At 35.3% G+C, this 25,557-nt stretch overlaps 1 protein-coding gene across 7 annotated transcripts in view; it reads right to left on the bottom strand.

Annotated features, from left to right (window-relative positions):
• The window catches only part of SNTG1 (syntrophin gamma 1), an 867,628-nt gene that overhangs the window by 541,510 nt on the left and 300,561 nt on the right, over nt 1-25,557 (bottom strand). For 5 of the 7 annotated variants that reach the window (XR_011421293.1, XM_023648630.2, XM_023648636.2 and 2 more), the window contains one exon: nt 13,290-13,364. The exons of the other annotated variants lie outside the window; for them this stretch is intronic. The gene's annotated coding sequence lies outside the window, so the exon portion shown is untranslated. The remainder of the gene's footprint in view (nt 1-13,289; nt 13,365-25,557) is intronic. 7 annotated transcript variants of the gene reach the window in all.

A 25,557-nucleotide genomic window follows, 5' to 3' on the forward strand; every position in this document is an offset into this window, starting at 1 on the left:
TAAAGGTTGATGGATTAAAGTCCTCAACACACTCTGGAGTAGAATAACAAAAGTAAGTGAGTTGTTAATTAGTATTAGCAATATTTATATTAGGAATTACTAATTAATAATAATCATCATTATTAATATTAGTATATATAATTAATATATTAATTAATTATATAAATTATATATACTATATTATATATAGTATATAAAATATATATTTTATATAATATTTCATTATATATATTTTATATATTGATATTTATATATTATATATTTATCTAATATATATTAGATATTATATTTATATATAGTTATGCATAAAATTTATTAAATGTAATTATATATAATTTATGTTTATATAATTTATGTATATAAATGAATAATTATTAATATAATCACTATATTAATAATTAATGATTAATATTAATAATCATTAATAAAGAAAGTAAGTGAGTAAACATGGAATCTCAGTCAAAAACTTAGATTTTGGAGATAGTACAGTGAAGGCAACAATATGATTGATTGAGAGAATTTCCTAATACAAATGGATCGTTGTGGAAGAATAGACAAATAACTGAGAGGGAAGATGTGCAGAACTGACAGACCAGGCTGTTGAATCTTCTACAAATGAACACAGAAGCACAATAACTGCATAAGTAGTGTAAAGAAACACCATTAGTCAGTCTTTAATAAATGAGCAAGAATGACCAGGTTATAGCAGCTGATGTCATCAAGTTGTATATGAGCAATAAAATTAAATGGAATGTTTTGCAAAGGAGCAGCAGTTTATGAGGAAAGAAAGAGGGGATGCTCTGCATCACCAGTAAGCAAAGAGGAGCAAGTGAACATATGGCCACCTCTGTGCCTAGTGGTTCTTGAGCTGTAGAAGAGACAGCCACATCTGAAAAGGCTGGAAAGGAAGCATTGTCCCTAGGGGATTTCCAGGTTTGGATTAGGGCAAGAAGGTGAAAGGAATATTTGTGGTACTCAAAGGGATAGAGGAGATTTTGCTGATGACAAATAATAAGTAGTAGAGAGAATAGTTCAAAGGTTCAGGAGATCAGGGAAGGGTGAGAGACTGGGTCAGATTAGGCGTTGCAACCATATGGAGCAAGCCATGAAAGGATGCAGTCGGCCACCTCTTGGTATGAAGTACCTATGAATGTTCATTTCTCAGGACAATGCCTCTGAGGAAATAGGAGAGGTAATATATCTACTGGCTGTAGTCTCCTAGTGATCAAAGATTTGCTTTATGGATTATTAATTCCATAGCACTTTTGGGTTCTTCAATGTCTCACCTTAGTGGGAAATTTCAAGGAAGGAGAAAATAGATGAATGGTACGAGATGCAGAAATAAGATGAGGAGCTGGTAATTCGTGCCTACATAATAAAGTATTTCAAAGTCCAGGTAGACCTCACCACTGCATTATCAGCTGAAGCCAGAATAAATGATGAAAAGAGATAGATGAAACCAAGAGAATCAGAAGTAGTTCTTAAGTGGTGTCTGGTACACACACACACAAACACACACCGCAAAATATACTTTTCTTGAGAAGTTCTTCTAGTTATGGTTGGGGCCACTTCTATAGCTAATACATTGTGTTGTTGGTAGATATAATTGTGAAATAATTTGTATTTAGTAACATCTATCCATCTTATATGTATTTCTCTCATCCAACTCATCTTCATTAATTGTTACTTAGCTGAGAATTCATTCCTTAGACTCTTCAAACCCTGAATGATTAAAATGAGGTTTTTCAAATAGTGGAAAGAATATTGACTTAGTTGATAAAATTCTGAAGAGGCATTTCTTGATCTTCCATTATCTCAATATATACTTTGGAGAAATGCAATTGACAATAATAGAAACTGCCATGCATATATCAAAAGCTAGATGATGCACTAAAATTTTAAAATGTTATGAAATACTATACAAATACCACGTGTTATTACTATATATTCACTTCTCTTTGTCTCTACAACACACAAGCAATTAGGCTGTGCTTCTCATTTTGTAAATGGCATTCTTTCCTAAAATGGAGGGTTTGTGAATTTTGATCTAACTTTAGAAAATAATCTTATTTTCTCATTCAGATGTTACCAATTGCTGACTTCAGACATTATGCACTGTGACACACAAGTGTATAATAATTTTAAAATCTGGCTTGGTTTTTAGATAGCATAATAATTCTTGTTTTGTGTCATGACATTTATTTCAGTGGAACCATGTTTCTTCATTTGGCCAAGTGGCTCCTTCCCAAACTGTTGATTTTCCCCCAGTGTTATTCAAGAAATAATATGCAGAAACACCCAACTTGAACTTATAAAAGACTAAAAGGTAACATATGTTAAAAGCATCTCACTTTTTGTACAATATTATTCATCATGAAGAAATCTTAGAGGTGAAATTTTGCAAAATTTTCTCACCTTTGAGCATTTTTATATGCATACTAGCAACCACATTAAAAAAGAAAGTTTAAAAATTTAAATTAAAAAACCTGTTAACGATTATCCATTTTGCTAGGTTACATTTTTCCTTAAATACTCAAAATGTTAATTTGTTAAATCAATGAATGTTGTAAAAACCAATTCAACACAATTCAACTAAAAAAAATAATGAGAAGGTACAATGTGCAAATAACACCTAATGAAATCGGCTCAGTCCCCTTCTCCACCTATTTATGGTGGTGGAAAAACTAATATGTTAGCAAAAAGGATGTTCTTGGAGCTTTAGTTTGTGGAAAGGCAAGGATCTGGAAGTATATCAAGATAATTAAAAGAACCAGGGGTCACATTTATGTTAAAGTCCATTAGGAAAATCAAACACAAGGATCAAGTCCAAAGAGCCAGATGCAATATTTGAGGGGTGCAAGGTACAGAGAAATAAATTTGGAGACTGGAGAACATGTAGAGACATAGGCTGTGAGCCAGATTAAGTTAATTGGAAATCAGGTCCAGGGCAGTCACCACCAACAGTGTTAGCCTGCAGACTCATGACTCAGACAGGCAGGATGAAATGACTAGGACTGAACAAGTACTATTAGTAACAAAGCAAATTCAAGCCTTTCTCTTTAAGACTTCACAATCTGGTAGGGAGAAAAGATAAAAATAATCTAAAATGTTATCATAGGTGTATAGAAAAAAAATAATAATTAAATAGGATTTGGGCACCTGAAAAATTTGTGGAAGGTGGTGGGATTTGTGTTTGGTTCTTACATGATAATAAGGATATTAATAGAGGAAAGAACATATCTTTGAAGAATTAGTACCATATAGAGTTAAAAATGTGGGATATAAGGATGAAGCAAAAGTAGATCCGGATAGGAAGAACATAAATAATCATCAGAAAATGGATGAAAAGATGGGAAGAATAGATTGCTATAGACTTTATGAACAAATGGAATTCCATGAAGTAAGGAATGTCTCATTGTATGATTTAATTTTGCAGAGAAGTGGAGGAAGGTGTTGACTACACATTGACAAAGTGTGTCCTATGATTTGCTGAAGGGACTTCATACATTATCTGTTCCTTGATGCATTCATTTGTGTTGTTTATAATTGCATTTTCCAATTTGTTAATTCCAAATCATATGTGTTAGGCAACCACTTAAAATTTCCTTAAGGTTCTCAGAATGTGTGCTTGTGTGTATGTGCGTGTGGACAGACAGACAGAGAGGGAGGAGGAGGGGGAGGAAAAAGGGGGAAAAAGGAAAGCAAAGAAGGGAAGAAGGAGAAGGGGCAAGAGGAGAAGGAGAGAGAGGAGGAGGAGGAGGAGAGGGAAGAGGCGCAGGAGGGAGAGGAGAAGAAGAAGAAATCAGAAATCTCATTTGGTTTTTCCCACGGCTACTTGGCATTTCCCTCATAGAACTTGCAACTAATTACAACTACTTTAATTTTTAATTTAATGTCTGTGTCCCATACCAAATATTACTCAGGATGTATATTTGCATCATACAGTATTAATAAACTGTTACTTTGGAGAAAAGGTCTGTACTTAATGTGAAAGTATATTTTTAAAGTGCCTTTTAAATCCATTTGTTCTTAATTTTAAAAAGACACTATAAAAGTTAAACATTAAAAAAATGCATAGCATTTAAAAACTTCTTAAAAATATTTTTTATATTTTAAAAAGATAATTTTCTGGCAAGGATACAGAGCAACAGGAACTCTCCTTCATTGCTGGTGAGAATGCAAAATGGTACAGCCTCTTTGGAAGACAGTTGTACAAGAAGACCAACCCCAAGGCATATAGTAGTGAAACTAGCAAAAGTCAACGACAGAGAAAATACTAAGGGCAGCCAGGCAGAAGAAAATAACTTACAAAGGAAACCCCATAAGGCTATCAGCAGATTTCTAAGGAGATACCTTACAGGCTAGAAGAGATTGGAATGAAATATTCAAAACTCCGAAGGACAAAAACTTGCAGCCAAGAATACTCTACCCAGCGAACATATCCTTCAAATATGATGGAGAAATAAAAACTTTCACAGATAAACAAAAGTTAAAGGGAGTTCATCGCCACAAAACCTCCTCTTCAAGAAATGCTCAGGAAGAACCTCATTCCTGAAAAATCAAAAAAAGGAAAGGGGTTACAAAATCCAGAACAAACGAGATAAGCAGAAGGACAATAACACAAAGTAACAGCTCTCCATCAGGACAAGTTACCAAAAGTTAAATAAAACATTAAAGATAAATGGAACAGAAACACCAAGAATAAATATAACCTAGTCATTTTAATGACAAACTCACAACGCAAAAAAGAAGAAGAGAAAAAGAAAATCTGACAATAACAACTTAGAAGGGGAAGAGAAAAGGGATGGAACGTTTTAATTTAAGGAAATAAGAGGCTATCAGAAAGAGGAGTATCTCATCTAGGAGATGTGTTATACAAACCACCTGGTAACCACTAAACAAATAACAAGAATAAAGACACAAATTACAAATAAGAAGAAAGCCAATACAGAAATTTACCTACTTGAATTAGGAATCCAAAAATCATGGGAGGCGAAACAAAGGAAATGGAAAAGAACCGGAAAACAAGTGATAAAATGGCAACAGTAGGCCCCCATGTTTCAATAATCACTCTAAATGTAAATGGATTGAACTCTCCAATCAAAAGGCACAGAGTGGCAGGATGGATCAAAGAACAAGATCCAACAACATGCTGCCTCCAGGAAACACACCTCAGCCCCAAAGACAAACACAGACTCAGAGTGAAGGGATGGAAGACAATACTCCAAGCTAATAATGAACAAAAGAAAGCAGGTGTTTCCATACTTATATCAGACAAAGTAGACTTCAAAGCAAAACAGACAAAGAAAGACAAAGAGGGGCAGTATATAATGATAAAAGCTATGTTCCACCAAGATGACATAATACTTATAAATATATACGCACCTAACACAGGAGCACCAAAATTCGTAAAGAAACTGTTAACAAAACTAAAAGGAGACATCAACAGCAATATAATAATAGTAGGGGATCTCAACACCCCCGTAACACCAATGGACAGATCATCCAGACAGAAAATCAACAAGGAAATTATAGAATTAAATGAAAAATTAGATCAGATGGACCTAATAGATATATATAGGACTCTTCATCCAGAAACAGCAGGTTACACATTCTTCTCAAGCGCGCATGTAACATTCTCAAGGATAGACCATATCTTGGGAAACAAAGCAAGCATCAATAAGTTCAAGAGGGTTGAAATAATATCAAGCATCTTTTCTGATCATAATGCTATGAAAGTAGAAATCAACTACTAGACTAAAGCTGGGAAAGGGGCAAAAATGTGGAGACTAAACAACATGCTACTGCAAAAACAATGGATTATTGAAGAAATTAAAGAAGAAATCAAATATTATCTGGAGACAAATGAAAATGAAAACACACCATACCAACTTATTTGGGACGCAGCACAGGCAATCCTAAGAGGGAAATTCATCGCGATACAGGCTCACCTCAATAAGCAAGAAAAATCTTACATAAACAACCTCAAACGACACCTAACAGAATTAGAAAAAGAAGAGCAAACAAAGCCCAAAGTCAGTAGAAGGAGGGAAATAATAAAAATTAGAGCAGAAATAAATGATATTGAAACAAAAAAGACAGTAGAAAGGATCAATGAAACAAAGAGTTGGTTCTTCGAAAAAATTACCCTTAGCCAGACTCACTAAAAAAAATAGACAGAAGTCTCAAATAAAATTAGAAAAGAGGGAGGAGAAATCACAACAGATACCGAAGAAATACAAAGGATCGTAAGAGAATATTATGAAACACTATATGCCAACAAATTGAACAACCTAGAAGAAATGAATAAATTCCTAGACTCATACAACCTCCCTAACCTGAATCAGGAAGAAATGGAGAATCTGAATAGACCAATCAAAAGTAAAGAAATAGAAACAGTAATCAAAAACCTCCCCAAAAATAAGAGTCCAGGACCAGACGGCTTCTCTGGAGAATTCTACCAAACATTCAAAGAAGATTTACTACCTATCCTTCTCAAACTATTCCAGAAAATAGAGGAAGATGGAGCACTCCCTAATACATTCTGTGAAGCCAACATTACCCTGATCCCCAAACCTGAGGGGACAACACAAAGAAGGAAAACTACAGGCCAATATCACTGATGAACATAGATGCAAAAATCCTCAACAAAATTTTGGCAAACCGAATACAGCAATACATCAAAAAGATTACACACCATGATCAAGTGGGATTTATACCACAGATACAGGGATGGTTCAACACCCGCAAGTCAATCAACATGATTCACTACATTAACAAAATGAGAAACAAAAGCCACATGATCATCTCAATAGATGCAGAGAAAGCATTCAACAAGATCCAACACCCATTTATGATAAAAACCCTCAATAAAATATGTATAGAAGGAAAGTACCTCAACATGATAAAGGCCATACATGACAAACCCACAGCCAACATCATACTCAGACAAAAACTGAAACCCATCCCTCTCAGAACAGGAACAAGACAAGGGTGCCCACTTTCACCACTCTTATTCAACATAGTACTGGAGGTTTTGCCCAGAGAAATTCAGCAGGAAAAAGAAATAAAAGGAATCCAAATAGGCAACGAAGAGGTAAAACTCTCACTGTTTGCAGACGACATGATCTTATATATAGAAAACCCCAAAGAATCCATAGAAAAACTATTAGAAACAATCAACAACTACAGCAAAGTTGCAGGGTATAAAATCAACATACATAAATCAGTAGCATTTCTATACGCTAACAATGAACTAAGAGAAGAAGATTTCAAGAGCTCAATCCCATTCACGATTGCAACAAAAAGAATAAAATACCTTGGGGTAAATTTAACCAAGGAAGTGAAAGATCTATACAACGAAAACTACAGGACTTTCTTGAAAGAAATCGACGACAACATAAAGAGATGGAAAGACATTCTATGCACATCGATTGGAAGAATAAACATAGTTAAAATGTCCATACTACCTAAAGCAATCTACAGATTCAACGCTATCCCAATCAGAATTCCAATGTCATTCTTTACAGAAATTGATCGATTGGATAAAGAAGATGTGGTATATATATATATATATATATATACAATGGAATACTACTCAGCCATAAAAAAGGAGAAAGTCGTCCCATTCACAACAACATGGATAGACATTAAGTGTATTATGTTGAGTGAAATAAGCCAGACAGAGAAAGACAAACTCTGTATGACTCCACTCATAGGTGGTAGTTAACATATGGACAAAGAGAACTGATCGGTGGCTACCAGGGGAAAGGGGGGATAGGGGGAGGGCACTAGGGGTGAAGTGGTGTACCTTCAACTTGACAAATAATGATGTACAACTGTAATTTCATAAGGTTGTTAACTATCATAATCTTAATTAAAAAAAGACAATTTTCTGGCAAGGATACAGAGCAACATGAACTCTCCTTCATTGCTGGTGAGAATGCAAAATGGTACAGCCTCTTTGGAAGACAGTTTTATAGTTTCTTATAAAACTTTACGTAGTCTTACTATATGATACATGAATTGCACTTCTAGATATTCAACCAACTGATTCAACCCTTATTACAGACAGCCTACACGTGAATGTTTACAGCAGCTTTCATCCTAATTTCCTTCAGTAGAAGAATGAATAAACAAACTGTGGTACATCTATAGCATGGCATGATTCAGATAAAAAGAAATTACCTATCAAGCTACAAAAAGACATGGTGAATCTAAAATGCATATTGCTAAGTGAAAGAAGCCAGGCTGAAAAGGCTAAATACTGTATGATTCCTATTATGACATTCTGGAAAAGGCAAAATTGTAGAGACGATAAAAAATCAGCAGTTTCCAGGAGTTTAGAAGGAGGAGAGGAGAGCTGGGTAGCTGAAGCATGGGGAATTTTGGGGGGTGGAGAAACTTCTTTGTATGATATGTAACTATATGACACTTCACTTTTGTCAAAACTTATAGGACTTTACAGTACAAAGAGTAACTTAATGCAGATTAAATAAGTGTGAGACCTCTCTATGCATAATAACCCTGAATGAGTGATTGCACATTTCTTCCTCCCATGAAGCCAGCTCTGCTCCTGTCTCATTGGTCAATGTTTGCCTAGTGAGCTTGCAACCTCTTTACTTCTGGTGGCGTAACCAGTATCTCTAAGCAGGCAACTTGGGTCCAGTTTGGTTGCACCAGGACTGTAGCTGCCATGGCTCCTCCTTTGTGGGAATAATGGAAGCTGTGTTGAAGACAGCCCTGCATGCAGCAGAGGGGGAGACTTTCAGGGATGTTAGGAAATGAGGCACTGACTGTAGCAGAGGCTTCATGAGAACACTGTGAGCTATTTCAGGAATATTCCTTTTAAAGTGATAATATTTATGATATTCTTTTCAGAAATTTTGTTGTTTTCTCTATCACCATGTGTATCTGATCGTGACCTAAAGGTTTTCTTTTGAATCTTCTTCACAGCCACACGCAAATACACGACTATACTTTGAGCACTAAGAGGCTACCAATAGTCTTTACCTGACCAGAATTATTCAACCTTCTCTTGGCTGATTTTCCAGAATAAGGGGAGATGACATTACCAAGACTAAAGTAGCTGAGATTAATCTGTTGACAAAGGAAAACAATATAGAGAGCTACCAGAAATTCACTCATACTGACTGAGAGATGGAAAGGAGAGCAATCAGAGAGATTTTTTTTTCAATGTAGTATGACTTTTCTCAAGTATGAGAGAAAGTCTTTGATATGCACAGAATGCAGCTCCAGAAACATATTCATGAATTTATTAATTTTTTGAAATGTTTATTGGGGCTCCATATATCTTGCCATGATGGTAGATCTGGGGTTACAAAGAGAAACTACAATTTCTTCCCTCAAACTCTCATGGAATATATTTTGATAAGCAAAAACCAAAACGAAAGTGAGGTAAGCAAGGCAGATGGAGTGTGGGTCACAGTCAGAAAACATTAAGAAAGTTGCCTAGAATATGAAGTCAGTCTTCGGCTTAAGACTGCACATCTTTGTGTTTAATAATTGGGTCATTTAATCCATGATAGACAACACAGTCAGCAAAAATTGAAATAGAGATATTTTATCAGTGAGGCCAGTAACTCTAACATCTGAAACGATTGGGAATTTGAATAACAATTCTGGTGGCAAATGGAGCAATAGAAGTTGCATCTTATAAGCAGGTGCAATATGTAACATAAAGAGAGGACAGACCACAGAAAGACTAATCAAAGTACAAACTCAGATGCCTCATACAACCTCAAGCATGGAAAGCAGAAATAGTATAAAATTTACCCATTCAAATATTAAGTATTTATATTGCAGTAATCCTGTTCTGGCAATAAGAAAATGCCCAGGAAAAAAAATATTTGCAAATGATATAGCCAACAAAGGGTTAATCTCCATAGTATATAAAGAACACATACAACTCAACAACAAAAAACCAAACCACCCAATGTAAAAATGAGCAGAGATATGAACAGACATTTCCCCAAAGAAGATATATGGATGGCCAATAGGCACATGAAAAGATGCCCATCATCACTGATTATCAGGGAAATGCAAATCAAAACTACACTAAGATATCACCTTACACCCGTTAGAATAGCTAAAATAACCAAAACAAAAAATAAATGTTGGAGAGATTGTGGAGAAAAAGGAACCCTCATACACTGCTGGTGGGAATGCAAACGGGTGCAGCCACTATGGAAAACACTATGGAGATTTCTCAAAAAATTAAAAATAGAAATACCATATGACCCAGCCATCCCACTACAGGATATCTATCCAAAGAACTTGAAATCAGCAATTCAAAGAGAGCCATGGACCTTTATGTTCATTGCAGCATTATTCACAATAGCCAAGATGTGGAAGCAACCTAAATACCCATCGACTGATGACTCGATAAAGAAGATATGGTGTGTATACACACACACACACACACACACACACACACACACACACACACACACACAGTGGAATACTATTCAGCCATAAAAAAGGATAAAATCGTCCCATTCACAACAACATGGATGGATCTTCAGGGTATTATGTTAAGTGAAACAAGCCAGATAGAGAAAGACAATCTCTGTATGACTCCACACATATCTGGAAGAATGACACACCTGTGGACAAAGAGAACAGATTAGTGGTTACCAGGGGAAAGGGGGAGTGGAGAGTGAGCACAAAGGATGAAGTGGTACACCTATAATATGAGTGACAAATAATAGCGTACAACTGAAATTTCACAAGGTTTTAAACTATCATAACCTCAATAAAAAATAAAATAGAAAAAAAAGGAAAAGAAAATGCCCAGGAAGACTGAGATCTCCTCTAGCCAAGTAGGGAGGACAGAAAGCACAAAGTTGGGGCAGGCAATCCACTGGGATAGCAGCTCACACACTGGTCATCCAATTTTCTCTTGCCCATGGGGCTATTTTCCACTCAAAGGTGAAACCAGTCTAGCTTTAAATGTAGACAAATATGAGCATGAATAAAACATGGGATGAACAAGGAAAATTCTACAGATCAGGTCAGAGACTATAAGAAATTCAGTAACAGTACATTCTGAAGCATATAGTTTTTAAATTTTCCATGTGCGCAGTGTATCAGAAAATAGGCAAGGTGGGTAGACTATTTGTTATAAGAACATGTTTAGTATTTATCCTCTTCATTAATCCTCTCTCAAAACAATATTGATTCAGACATTTTTCTTGTCAATAAAGTAGTTTGAACTTCAAAAATCAAACAAATGTGGGAGGCAAAGATACATACCTAAGAAGATAAAGAAATGTTTGAAATGCATGCAGATGTATTTTTTAAAATTACAAAGTATTAACTATTCTTTGTGATGGCAGAAGAATGTGCTTTGAGGACGGGAATAGCCACCCTTAAATGAATTTCCGTTACTCTCCTTACAAGTGCCTTTCTCCTGTTCTTCATTTATAACATGTAACGCTTGTTGGGCTTTAGTTGGTATTTATAATGTATGATACTTTGAACTCACGTAGAGTAGGCTTTGCACAATGGCGAAGTGAAAACATACAGGAAAACAATTGACATTGGGAAATTCTAAATAGGTAATAAACGACACACTTGCAGAGCAATAACTTTGCTATTTATGGCTAGCACAGCATAATTTGGGCAGTTCCCACATCTATGGTTTGCTCTCTGTCTCTGCTCAGTGAATTCTTCCACATAGGCTTCTAAATGAAGGACAGAGAAGCCAAGGAATCACAAGGTTCCAGGAAATATTAATGTCCATAAGGTTTGTAGGGGTTTGGGGAATGAGGAACAGATTCAGAGAACAAAAAAGGCAGTGGTAGAGAGACCAAGCGGTTCTAGAGCACCAACCCGTTTCAATAAAAATGCTCTTTTCTCCTTATTTTTTTTATCTATTGGTCTTCTCTAAGATGTTTTATTGGAAGAGCAGTTCTGTGAAAAAAGGTCCAGCTATGAAAACTCATTTGAAATCCTCAGGTATAATCCAGAATTTATGGTGCACTATAATGTGTTCTTTTTGTTTCCTAGGAATTTGTTCATTAGAATTTTCTGAGTTACCTCAAATAATGAGAATAGAGTGTTTAATTTAAGGATAAGGAAAAGAACTACCTGAATTCAGGAGCTTTGGGATTGGTATTAGGTGCAGAAAGGAAAATGAACTATTAACAACCCATCCCTATCTGTGTTCTAGATGAGAAATACAGTGTATAGCACAATATAGCTTCCATGTCAGATAGAATATTTAGTAATCAGAAAAACTCTAGACCTAATTGCTTATAATCCTAAGTAGCTCTAAACTTTGCCATAATCCTAGAGAACCCAGTCTGGAAAATCCATTAATAGACCATCTGCATGGATGCATCCAGTACCAGAACTCCATGAGTCTCACAGCATACAGATATATATACTCAAGAATTCTTGCAGTTTTAATATTACAATTAAATATAGCTTAATACAATAATAGATGCACAATACACCTTAAGTGTTATCATTCATTTAAACATAATAGATGACAATGAGTTTTATGATTCTCACTAAAGCAATGCTCCACGTCCTTGCATTGCCAGGAAATAAAAACTTGAAAATACTGTGACAGTTTATTAGGAAAATAGATTTAGTGATTTCAATTCCAAATTGTGGCTTTGCTCTTTCTAGAAAACAGAGTATGAGTCCTTCTAAAAGTAACACCTGTCCTAGCTCCAAGTTCAGAAACCTTAGTTATCCTCCACCTGCTTTGCCTATGTTGACTCACACTCCCATTCTGAAGATATGTTTGATTTATTTTACTAATTTCACATTTTTTTGTCCTTCCTTCTGAACAAACAACAAAGAATGTGATAGTTCCCTAGGCTCTATGTTGTGAAGCATTTTAGGAAACACTCTGCCAAGCCCTCCCTTGGATTAGTGCATATCTACACTTTCTCTGGGATTCCTTAGCTCACTGAAATGTGTGACACTAGTTCTCCTCTTGATGAGGAGTCATGGACCCCTTTAAACTACTCTATATTGTGCATTCCTATGAATGATGCTCATTAAAGGAACAACATAAATTCAATATAACTGCTTAAACATATATGGTAGAAAGATATGCAAAATACAGTCTAACTAGTAAACATTGGCATATGTTTGGAGTACTGCTACCCTCCCCAAACTAGGAGACTTAAAAAAAAGTTTGATATTGTTCTAGACCAGATAAAGAGGCTTCATAAAACTTAATACTGGAGAAAACAAGGATTAATTATTCATTAATTTATTCAAAAAAATTTACTGGAAAGTAATGGTCTTACTTGAATTTAGGTAGAGCAATAGTTTCCTTTTTCAGAGGTCACTCCTCTGGCAATCTCAACATTCTGGAGAGTAGTCTAGATGCAGAAAGCAAAAATAAAAAGTCCTGTGAGCATTCAAAACAGAAGCAATAAAATCTGTACCCTGAAATTTATTCACTTTCTCCATAAAGCATTGACACTTATTTCACATACAATTTTGCCACATTTCCTTGTCAGTTTCTAGGAGTAACTGAAAGCCTTGTGAATCATCAAGAGGGGAAATAAGATAAGTATTTCCCAAATGACTAATGTCATAAGACTAAGTTTTACACAGCACAATTAAAGGAAATTGGCTTTAAAAGAAGTACAAAAAGATATTTAGTAATTTGACCAAAATTGCATCTGCCAGTAGTTGGCATTTAGATCTAAATTACCAATATTGCAGCCTTTAGAATTAGACTCCAAGTTTAAACTATTGATAATATTTAAAAGCATTCCTTGTGAAGAAGAGCCTGTTGATTTGATGCAAAGAAGTAATTCCTACTTTCAATGAGACATAGCTGTTAACTCAGTTTTACACTGGGGGAGAGGAGTTGGTCTCTGTAAATCAAGGCCTGAGAAACACATTGCTAATCCTAAATGCTAGAATGATGTTCTGACTTTGCCACTTAATTTTTAATGATCCCATTTATGTTATTTGTCTTCTTGTGAACTCAATAGTAGTTTTGAAAATACTCTAAAACTTTAACAAAATTGTTAGCCAGGTGAGATGTCATATTTATAGAACATTGATTATCATGAGAAGTTCCAGGGAAATGGAGCTGGCTGCGTAAGAGTTTCTTATACAGCTCATCAGACACACATCTGATATAGTAGATATATTCTGATTCTGAATCTGATTCAGATTTATACAGAGGCCCATGAATATAGATTTCTAATAATTTTCCCAGAGAAATCTGAACCTTAGCCAAATTGAGAGCCCTAAAATAGAATATAAGCTTCTTGGCTGCAGTAGGAATAATTCCAGAATGGCTCCTAGATTCCCTCCCCCTAGTGTCCACTCTATATCATCCCCTCCCTGGGATTGTGGGCTGAGCTTGTGACTATGATGTATTTAACTCCTGGAGTGAGGTTCCATTAGATGACAAAGGTGAAGGGATTTTGCAGCTATAATCTCCCAAATTAGTTTACTTTTGAGTTACCCAGTTTGAGGGAGATTATCTTGGCTGGCCAGACTTGGTCAGGTGGGAGCTCTTACAAAGGGTCAGAGATTCACCTGGAACAGATTCCCTTGTTGGCAGAGGACCACATGCCTAAGTCCTCTAGAAGGCAGCCACTTGGCGCTCAGAACAACTGGTGGCTGGCACACGACATAAAAATGGAGAAATCAGTCCTACAAACAGAAAGAACTGGATTCTGCCAATGACTTAAATGAAATTGGAAAAAGACCTCAAGCTCTGGATGAGAGCGCAGCCTGGCGCACACGGAGACTGCAGCCTTGGGAGACCGTGCATGTGATTGAGGAGATTTGACTTATAAGTTTAAGAATTCAGAATTATGTATTAAGTAAGAATATATTAATTGAGCTTCAATCATCGACACTGTATCTCAGGAAATACAAAATTTAAGCTTTTGTTGTTTCTTTAGTTGCTTTTCATAAACATTATTTACCCTAACCCCATTTTTTCCATTATTTTTTTGTATAGATGTATTCTATGGGTTTACTTCTGAAATAGTAAATATACATCAAACATCTCAAATTAAAAACAAAACAAGCATGTCCAGGTTCCACAGGACTGCTGTTGAGATGTGAGAGTAGGAACATTCTTTAGAGAACAACGTGCTGCCCTCACTCAGGCTGGTCCACACCTGGTTTCTATCAGTATAGAGAGAGGGGATATTAAAACTTGAATCCAATGCCCAAGCTGCCATTCTCATATCCCCAAGTGCAAGCAGTACCAAGTATACAAAGTGAAGAAAGGAGAGGAAACTCAATGTCTCAATATCTTAGCCAATGTCTTTTGTTCACATACCAGCTTCAAATCCACAACCAGCGACTGATTTTTAAACAACTGTTAGTATCTCTGCTAAGACTTTAATGTAACACTGTGAGTGAAACAAAGAAGCCAAATTAAAACTAAATCAAAACAACAGGGAGCCAAAGGAAGAACTCACTACGGCTAATGAATTAAATAAACACCTAAAGAAACTAAGTTGATTAATTGATCATTTAAGAAAATAGGAGAAAGGAGGGATTCAAAGTTTCTGCCACCCAGAATATACGAGGCAAAAAAGAAATCCCAAGGCCCTCACTCCTATGTTTTTGCACAGGTTCTCAGCTCCTTGGCTGATCTGCCTTCTTATCTCTACCTTTCCAGTCTTTATATGTTCTTTTTATATGTGATATCCAGGATTTTAAGTTGTACTCAAGTGGCAGAAATAGACAGAGCTGATTCTACTCCAGTTTGTTCAAACCAGAAATCTGTCTCCATTTTTTGATTAGGAATGTAACAGGAACTTTTAAATGTGAAATTTAAGAGTATATATTTGACTTTTAAAAACACATTCCTGACTTCAGTTTTTTGGGGTGTGTCATTAAAAATAGGTATATTTATATTATCTATATGCCCTATACTGGCTTTCCTTGAAATAAATTACTATTCACTGAAAACACTAAAATATCACTAAGGAAAACAAAATCAAGCACAAATATGGAAAAATTAAAGAAATTAAACCTAAAATATTTTGGAACACTATTCATCTATAGAGAAATTTAAAACAATTGTTCTGCCTGGAATATTATTTAATGAGGCAAGACATTATCAAAGTACTACTTGGATTTCAACATAGAGTTTTATCATAGACTTTGTAAGACAAATTCATCATTACTTGATTGGAAAGTAAATTTTGATGTGTTTTCACAACGTTTTTCTATTTATGAACAGTAAGAACTTTACCAGTCATGGCTTTTTTTTTTTTAAGATTTTATTTTTTTCCTTTTTCTCCCCAAAGTCCCCCAGTACATAGTTGCATATTCTTCGTTGTGGGTCCTTCTAGTTGTGGCATGTGGGATGCTGCCTCAGCGTGGTCCGATGAGCAGTGCCATGTCCGTGCCCAGGATTCGAACCAACGAAACACTGGGCCGCCTGCAGCAGACCGCGCGAACTTAACCACTCGGCCACGGGGCCAGCCCCTCGTCATGGCTTTTTTAAATGGAATGTTTGTCACTATTTGAAAAATGCTATCAACTTTGATCCTTACAAAAAGTAAGAGTGAGCTATTATACAATTGATGTCAAGAAAACTATAGCAAGCTTTCTTCTTACTCAATCTCACTCCAGCACCCTGTTACAGTTAACAAAAGATATTTTGTGTCCTCCAAACATCAGAGTCTTTTGTCACAAAATAACATGTGTTGTAACAGAGTGACAATCTCAAATTAAGCTTCCCAGTAGTGGCTAAAAACACACATACTGCAGAGTGCTATAAACACAAGGTCTCGATTTGTGTTCAAGGGGCAGGCTATGTAGAAAGCATTCCATACTACAGGAGGAGGGAAGGAGTATTATGTGCTACCTCAAGAGTTTTTTTTCAAGAATGCCTGAAAAGAATTTTTAATTAATTTTAATACTATTTATAGAAAAATAGTAAGTTAATGATGTTTTATTTGCTTTTTTATATTTCATAATACATTTTGTAAGATTACTGTGGTAAAGCAATGAGATAATTTGTCAGAGTAAGCTTAGGATGACAGAGATAGGGAGAAATCACATCTTGCAAAACCATTGTAGTGGGGCCAGCCCCGTGACAGAGTGGTTAAGTTCTCCTGCTCCGCTTCGGCGGCCCAGGGTTTCGCTGGTTTGGATCCTGGGCGCGGACATGGCACTGCTTGTTAGGCCACGGTGAGGCAGCTTCCCACATGCCAAAACTAGAAGGACCCACAACTAAAAATTATACAACTATGTACTGAGGGGATTTGGGGGAGAAAAAGAAGAAAAAAAAAAAAAAGATTGGCAACAGTTGTTAGCTCAGGTGCCAATCTTTAAAAAAAAATTGTAGAGATTATAAAAAGAGTCATAATTCTTAACTCTTCTCTGTATCCAAATCTTTTGCAATTAGATTTCATAACATCTCTCAGTGAAAGTGTCTAGTTCCATATCACATAAATCTCTATTGGGCTTGGTCATTAATTTGCAGCAGAAGTAAACATACGCTGGTAGTGCAACTAGAGCTCAGGAAGCTTTGCATATTTCCACTTTCTCTCAGAACTTTCCAGTGGAAAAACAAGCCCAGAATATCTTGCTGGATGATAACAGCTCATTTGGAGGGGAGACTAGTTGACCTATCTGAGGGCCTGGATATTCGAGAATTCAGCAAAGTTGCTTATGCGACCTACAGTAGAACATAGAAATATGCAAGAGCCAAGAGGAGGGATTATCAGCTGACCGACAGACTCATAAACAATAGAAAATACTTATTTTTTCAAGTTACTGAAATTTGGCATAGTTGTTATGCAGCAAACACTAAGTGATACAACCACAGAACTGGAAAAATTTTGCATGCAATTGCATATATAACAGACACTTTTATGAATCTCATATTCGTTTAAGTAATTTACATTGAATTTCTTAAGGAATAATTATATGTACATCTGCTTATTGTATCCAGAGAACATCCTTTGTAGACCTCTACATAGGCATTAGTCTGTGAATTATTTGATATTCTTCTGTCTTCTATTTCTATCACTTTGGTGATAAAATAAACCTGTATACAATTATTGCAAAAGTCAAAAGTTATAGTCAATGTCCTTCACTATAGCCACATAAATTGATCTCTTATTGTCTGGAATTAAGGCAGCAATTTGGAAAACAGTTTCGTAGTTTCTCAAAGTGTGAAACAAGTCTACAAGAGATGTCTGCTATTTCATGTCTTAACAGAGTTTCACAATGGGAGCATGCTGAAGTCTTTGAAATAAAATGTTCAATGACGAAAAATCAAGTACCTGAAAATGGAATTTGTTATAATTCAGTTTTTATAAAGTTAAAACAGAAGAAAATTAACACCATATCTTTTAAACATACATTTTCTTTAAAGAACAAGGGAAAGGAGAAGGTTCTGGAAAGATGGCAGAGTAGGAAGCACCAGAAAATTGTCTCCTCACTTAGGAGACAATTATACTGGCAGAACCTGTCTGATGTAACTATTTTGGAGCTCTGGTGTCTACTGAAGGCTTGCAGCTTCCAGCATAAGACTTAAATGGTAAATTGTAGTTAATTTCAGCTCTTAGTACAGTAGCAAGTAGTCATCTCCCATCCCCAGCCCTGTGGCAGATGCCGTACACATGTTTCTAGAGCAGCTTGGTAAGGTGGGAAAAAAGGACCCTGTACTCCAAATATTGGGAATCTGTGATCTGATCACTGATTGCTGCTTCTTGTCACAGAAGTCAAAGAGATGAGCAGTCATCGTTGTTGCACCGTTCCCCATTGTAGCAAGTCCCTTCCTCTCTAGCAGAAGTGACTTCTGGAGGGATTAAAAGGCCTATGCTCTTTCCCTCCACCTTTACTTTTTCTCTTTTTTCCCTTTTGGGAGTCTGACATTAAAGACAAGGACATGCAAATGCAGCTGTATATACACTGAAAGTTAGAAAGCAACAGTGTGTGCCAAGGGAAAGGGCACAGGCTCAGAAAAGACCTTAGTAGACCTTAAATTTACACCTTAGATTAACTATTGGCACAGAGACAGCCTACAAAAAATTGTTTAAAAACAATAACGAAAAGAGCAAACCAAGGGAAAAAGGAGGATATGATTTCCAGGGTTACCACATTATTAAATTCAAATTTCCAGTTTTCAACAAAAACATCATCATGAGGCAAACAAAGAAACAGGAAAGTAAGGCCCATTCGAAGGAAATAGACAAACAGAAACTGTCCCTGAAAAGCTGTCCCTGAATGGCAGATCTACCTGACAAAGACTTTAAAACAATTGTTTTAAAAGTGTTCAAAGGAAAATATGGAGACAGTTGGGAAAATAATGTATGAACAAAATAGAAATATCAATAAAGAGATAGAAAGTTAAAAAGAAACCAAAAAATTTGGAGCTGAAAAGTACAATAAGTGAAAAATTTACTAGAAGTATTCAAAGGCAAATTTGAGCAAGCAGAAGAAACAATCAGTGATTTTGAAGATAAGACAATAGAAATTATTGCGTCTAAGATATAGAAAGAAAAAAGATTGAAGAAAAGTTAACAGAGCCTAAACGACCTGTGAGACACCATCTAGAAAACCAACATAAGCATGGGAATCCCAGAAGGAGAAGAGAGGGGAAAGGGGCCGAGAGAACATTTTAGGACATGCTGGCTGAGAACTTTCCAAGTTTTATGAAAGACATTAACATGCACATCCAAGTTCAAAGAGCTCCAAGGAAGATGAACTCAAAAAGAAACATGCAAGGACACATTTTGATCAAACTAACAAAATACAAAGAAAAGACAGAAACTTCAAAGCAACAAGAGAAAATGGACAATATACAAGGGATACTCATAAGATTATCAGAAGATTTGTCATCAGAAATTTTGAAGACCAGAAAGTAGTAGGTCAATATATTCAAAGTGCTAACAACAACAACAACAAAAACTGTAAAATAAGAATCCTGTCTGTAGCAAAATAGTCCTCAAAACTGAGGGAGAAATTGAGACCTTCCTATGTGCAAAAGCTGAGGGGACTCATTACAGTTAGACCTGCCCTTCAAGAAATGCTCAAGGGATTTCTGTAAGGTAAAATGAAAAGACACTAAGCAGAAACTTAAAGTCATATGAAAAACTAAAGTTCTCAATAAAAGTAAATACATAGACAATTATAAAAGTTAGTATTATTGCAACTATAGTTTCCAACTTTACTTTTTTATTGCCTACATAATTTGAGATGAATATGTGTTTTTAATTATTAGTCTAAAAACTAGTATTATTATAACTTTGGTTTCTAACTCCACATTTTTTCTACCTAATTTAAGAGACTTATGCATTTAAAAGAATCATTAATTTGTTTGAGAGCATACAATGCATAAAGATGTAATTTTTTGACATAAACATCAAAAAGTGGTAGAGATAGAGGCATAAAAGAACAGAGCTTTTGTATGTTATTGAAGTTAGGCTGCTATAAATTTAAATTAGAGTGTTATAACTTTAGGATGTTAAGTGTGACCCCCATGGTAACCACAAAGAAAATAGTTATAGAATATACACAAAAGGAAATTTAAAAAGAATCTAAACATTTCACTACAAAATATCAATTAAACACAAAAGAAGAAAATAATGTGGGACAAAAAACCTACAAGGCATAGAGAAAACAAATAGAAAAAAATGACAGAAGTAAGTCTCTTATTAGTAATTACTTTAAATGTAAGTGGATTAAACTCTCCAATCAAAAGACAGAGATTGGCAGAATGGATAAAAACTTATGATTCAACTAATATACTGTCCTCAAGAGACTCATTCTAGATCAAAAGACACAAAGAGACTGTAAGTAAGAGTATATGGATAAAGTTGTTCCATACATATAGTAATCAAAAGAGTGAAACTATGACTCAACTAATATCAGACAAAATAGGGTTTTAATCAAAATTTTACAAGAGACAAAGAAGCACATTATATATTAATGAAAGGTTCAATACAGCAAGAATATATAATAATTATAAACACTTAGACATCTAATAACAGACCATTCAAATACATGAAACAGAAACTGAGAGAAGGGAGAAATAGACAAGTTGTAGATTTCAGTACTCCACTCTTAATAATGGATAGAAAACCAGACAAAAGATAAGTACAGAAATACAGGACTTACACAGTACAATAAGCTAAGTAGATTTAACAGGCAGACCTAGTACACTCTGCCAAACAAAAACAGCATAGACATTCTTCTCAAATGCTCATGAAACATTTTCTAGGGTAAAAAATTAGGTGAAAAAAATGAGTCTCAATAGATTTAAAAAGATAGATATCAAACAAAGTATCTTCTCTGACCACAATGGGATGAAGTTAGAAGTCAATAATAGAGTAAAAAGGAAAAATTCATAAACTTTTGGAGAATCAACAACACATTTTTAAACCACCAATGGATCAAAGAAATCACAAGAGTAATTATAAAATACATAAAGATGGATGAAAACAAAAACACAACACACCAAAATTTATGGGACACAGGAAAAGTATTGCTAAGGGTGAAATTTATAGCTGCAAACTCTTATATTAAAAACAAAAAAGATCTCAAATGAACAGACTAATTTTTACAACCTATGGAACTAGGGAAAGAAGGTGAAACTAAACTCAAAACTAGCAGAAGAAAGAAAATAATAAAGATCATACTAGAGATAATCAAAATAGATATTAGAAAATCAATAGAACCAAAAGTTGCTTTTTGGGAATGTCAAGAGATTTGACAAGCTTCTAGCTAGATGCTCCAAGAAAAAAAGAAAGAAGATTCAAATTAATAAAATCAGAAATGAAAGTGAGGACATTACTGCCAAATCTACAGAATTAAAAAGATTGTAAGAGAGTACTATGAACAATTGCATGTCAAAAAGTTGGATAATCCAGATGGGAAGGACAAATTACTAGAAGCATAAAACCTATGAAGACCAAATCAACAAAGAAATAGAAAATCTGTATAGACTTATAAGTAGGAAGAAGACTGAAACACTAACCAAAATTCTCCAGGCATAAAAAAGTCCTGGACCTTCACTGGTGAATTCTACCAAAGATTTAAGAACTACTATCAATCCTTCTCAAACTTTTACAAAAACTTGAAGAGGAGGAAACACTTCGTAATTCACTCTATGAGGGCAGCATTACCCTAATATCAAAACCAAGCAAAACACTGCAAGGAAAGAAAACTACAGACCAATATTACTTATGAACAATGATGCAAAAATCCGCAACAAAATATTAGCAAACCGAACTCAGCAGCATATTAAAAAGATTTTACACCATGACAAAGTGGGATTTATTATGGCAAAGATGGTTTAATTTATGAAAATCAATTGATGTAATACAGCACATTAACAGAATGAAGTGGGAAAACCATGTGATCATCTGCAATGGTGTAGAATAAGCATTGAGCAAAATTCAACATACTTTCTTGATAACAATTATCAACAAGCTAAGAATAGAGGAAACTACCTCAACAGAATAAAATCCATATACTCACACAACAAATATCATATTCAATGTTAAAGGACTGAAAGCTTTTTCCTCTAAGATCAGGAACAAGGCAAGGATGCTTGCTTTCACCAATTCTATTAAACATAGTCCTGGAAGTAGTAGGCAGAGCAATTAGGCAAGAAAAAGAAATAAAAGGCATCAAAATTGGACAGGAAAAAGTAAAATTATCTCTGTGTGCAGACGATTTGATCTTATATGTAGAAAATTCTAAAAGTTCCATGTAAAAAACTGTTAGAACTAATAAATCAATTCAGCAGATTCACAGGATACGAATGAACACACAAAAGTCAGTTGTATTTCTATACACTAACAATGAAAATCTGAATAGGAAATAAATATAAAAGCAATTGATTTACAATATCATCAAACAGAAAAAAATACTTGGGAATTAATCACAGGGTTGGAGACTTTTACAATAAAAGAAATTAAGGAAGATTTAAATAAATGGAAATTCATCTCATGTTCATAAACTGAAAGACTTAATATTGTTAAGATGTCAATACTACAAAAGATGAGCTGTAAATTCAATGCAATTTGCATCAAAATTCCAATGGCGTTTTTTTGCAGAAATAGAAAATTCCATCCTAAAATTAATATGGGATAAAGGTATACAAAATAGGGGGAAAAAATCTTGAAAAAGAACAAAGCTGAACGTCTCTCACATCCTGATTTCAAAACTTACTACAAAGCTATAGTAATCAAAACAGTCTGTATGGCACTGGCATACATTAGGGAAATGCAAATCTAAATTACAATGAGACAACATCTCATAGCTGTTAGGATGACTAGTATCAAAAAAACAAAATAACACTCTTGGCTTTAACATAATCTTCCTGGAAACCTCTGTGCCATGAAAGCCAAGTGGAGGAAGCAGTGAATGCGCAGGCTGAAGCCCAAAAGAAGAAATATGAGACAGAGAGCCAAGTAAACTGCTGGTTCATGTACCCATGGAAAGCATAGGAGCAGAATTAAGGAAAGCCAGAGGCCAGGGATGCTAGTACAAATTGTGGGACTGTTCCCATTTTGTGGGTGAGCTTTTGAAGAAACTGGAATATTTGTGCACTGTTGCTAGGAATGTAAAATGTACAACTGCTATGGAAGTAGCCCAAGTGTCCATCAATGGATGCATGGATATGCAAAATGTGTGTACATACAATGGAATATTATTCACTCTTACAAAGGAAGGACATTTTAACATATACTACAGCTTTTATGAACATTGAGGACATTATGCTAAATGAAATAAACTAGTCACAAAAATACAAATATTGTATTATTCTACTTATACAAGGTACTTAGAATAGTCAAAATCATATAGACAGAAAGTACACTAGTGGTTACCAGTGGCTGGGGGCAGGGAGAAATGAGGGGTTATTGTTCAATGAGTATATAGTTTCAATTTTATAATATGAAAAGAGTTTTTGAGATAGATGGTGGTGATGGTTGCACAACATATGAATGTATTTAATATCATTGAACTGTACATTTAAAAATGGCTAAAATGGTAATTGTATGTTATGTGTATTTTAGCACAATAAACAAATGAGAAAAAAAAGCAAAGGAGAGAATGTACATTTCTCAGATAAGATAGAGTACACTCACTTTTATTTATTCTTCCCCTCTAACAACAACTAAATAACGTAAAAATATTTCAAAAGACAATCATAACATGACTCTAAAAGGTGAAAAGAAAACATGAACTGTCTGGGGAACTCAAGACTTCTGGAATGTCACTACAATGAATCCTTGAATTTTACTTTTATTTTCATATATCCCAAACCAGTGCCTGGACAGCCCTGCAACTCATAACTGCCAAAAAGTATAGGATAAAATAAAAATACAAAACAAACAAATTAAATAAATAAAAAGCCTGCTCTCTCTATCCTAAGCATAGGGAATGGTCAGCTCAGCAAAGACATCACAGGGAGAAGCACTCCCAGTCTACACTCCAGGCAGCCTTAGGCCCTGTTTACCACAGTGTGAACATATTCAGGTTCCCTGCTGAACACCCACCTCATGTTCTGGACAGTGAAATCAACGTCAGTGGAGTCCCTATCCAACACCCCCAGCAAACAACACACCTATCCAGGAAAGTAGCAGTGTCAGTGGGGCTTAGCTAAGAGCACATCCCTACTTGACACTTGAAGCAGCTGCAGCCTGATCTACAACAGCAGCAGCAGCATAGGTGTCTCTTCCTGCCACCTGGGGCAGTGGTAGCCTGATCTGCAGTATCAGTACAGCAGGAGCTGACAACGGAACTATGACCCACCAAAGACATGAAGTGGCACTAACTTGATCTGCTGCAGTAGCAGCATCAGCAGGGATCCCAGCTCAAGAATTGAGACAGCAGCATATTTGATTTGCTACAATAACAAGGTGAGACCCCACTTCATAAGCAGAGCAGCATCAGAACTGGCTTGCTGCAGCTGTAGTTTTAGCAGGTCCCTGTAGGACACTTGGGAGAGTGGCAGATCTACTCCATCATACTGCTAGTGACCAAGGCCCAGCCTTTCCTGAATTTCCCACCCAACAGCAACTGTCAGCCTAGTCAGTATATGCATGGTTCTAGAGGGTGACCAGTGGAGCAAGAAAAATGAAGCCAACAAGAATACCATTGCAAGGGCTTTGAAAACTAAACCTTCATTGGTTTTACAACTCACAATAGTAGGCCAGGACTTACATCATAAAGCAATAGGATGATTGCCTGCTAAAATTAAGATTTAAATAAGATCAAGACTCTCCTAACATAATATATAAAATGTACATTGTACAATAAAAAAATAACTCATCAACACCAAGAGCCATTAGAAATACAATCTGAATAGAAAGTGCAAGCAACAGACACAAACACAGATGAATCAGATGGTGGGATATCTGAAAAGGATTTTAAAGCAGCAATCATAAAAATGCTTCAACAATTATAAATTCTGCTGTAACAAATAAAAATTTTAAAATGGTAACAAAGCAATAGAAATTACAAAACAGAGCCAGGTGGAAATCAGAGAATTAAAGCTATAATAACTAAACTTTTTTAAAAAGTCACTGGATATGCTTAATATTAGAGAGGAAATAA

Source organism: Equus caballus, chromosome 9, assembly GCF_041296265.1.
Source record: "Equus caballus isolate H_3958 breed thoroughbred chromosome 9, TB-T2T, whole genome shotgun sequence".
Taxonomy (NCBI): Eukaryota; Metazoa; Chordata; class Mammalia; order Perissodactyla; family Equidae; genus Equus; species Equus caballus.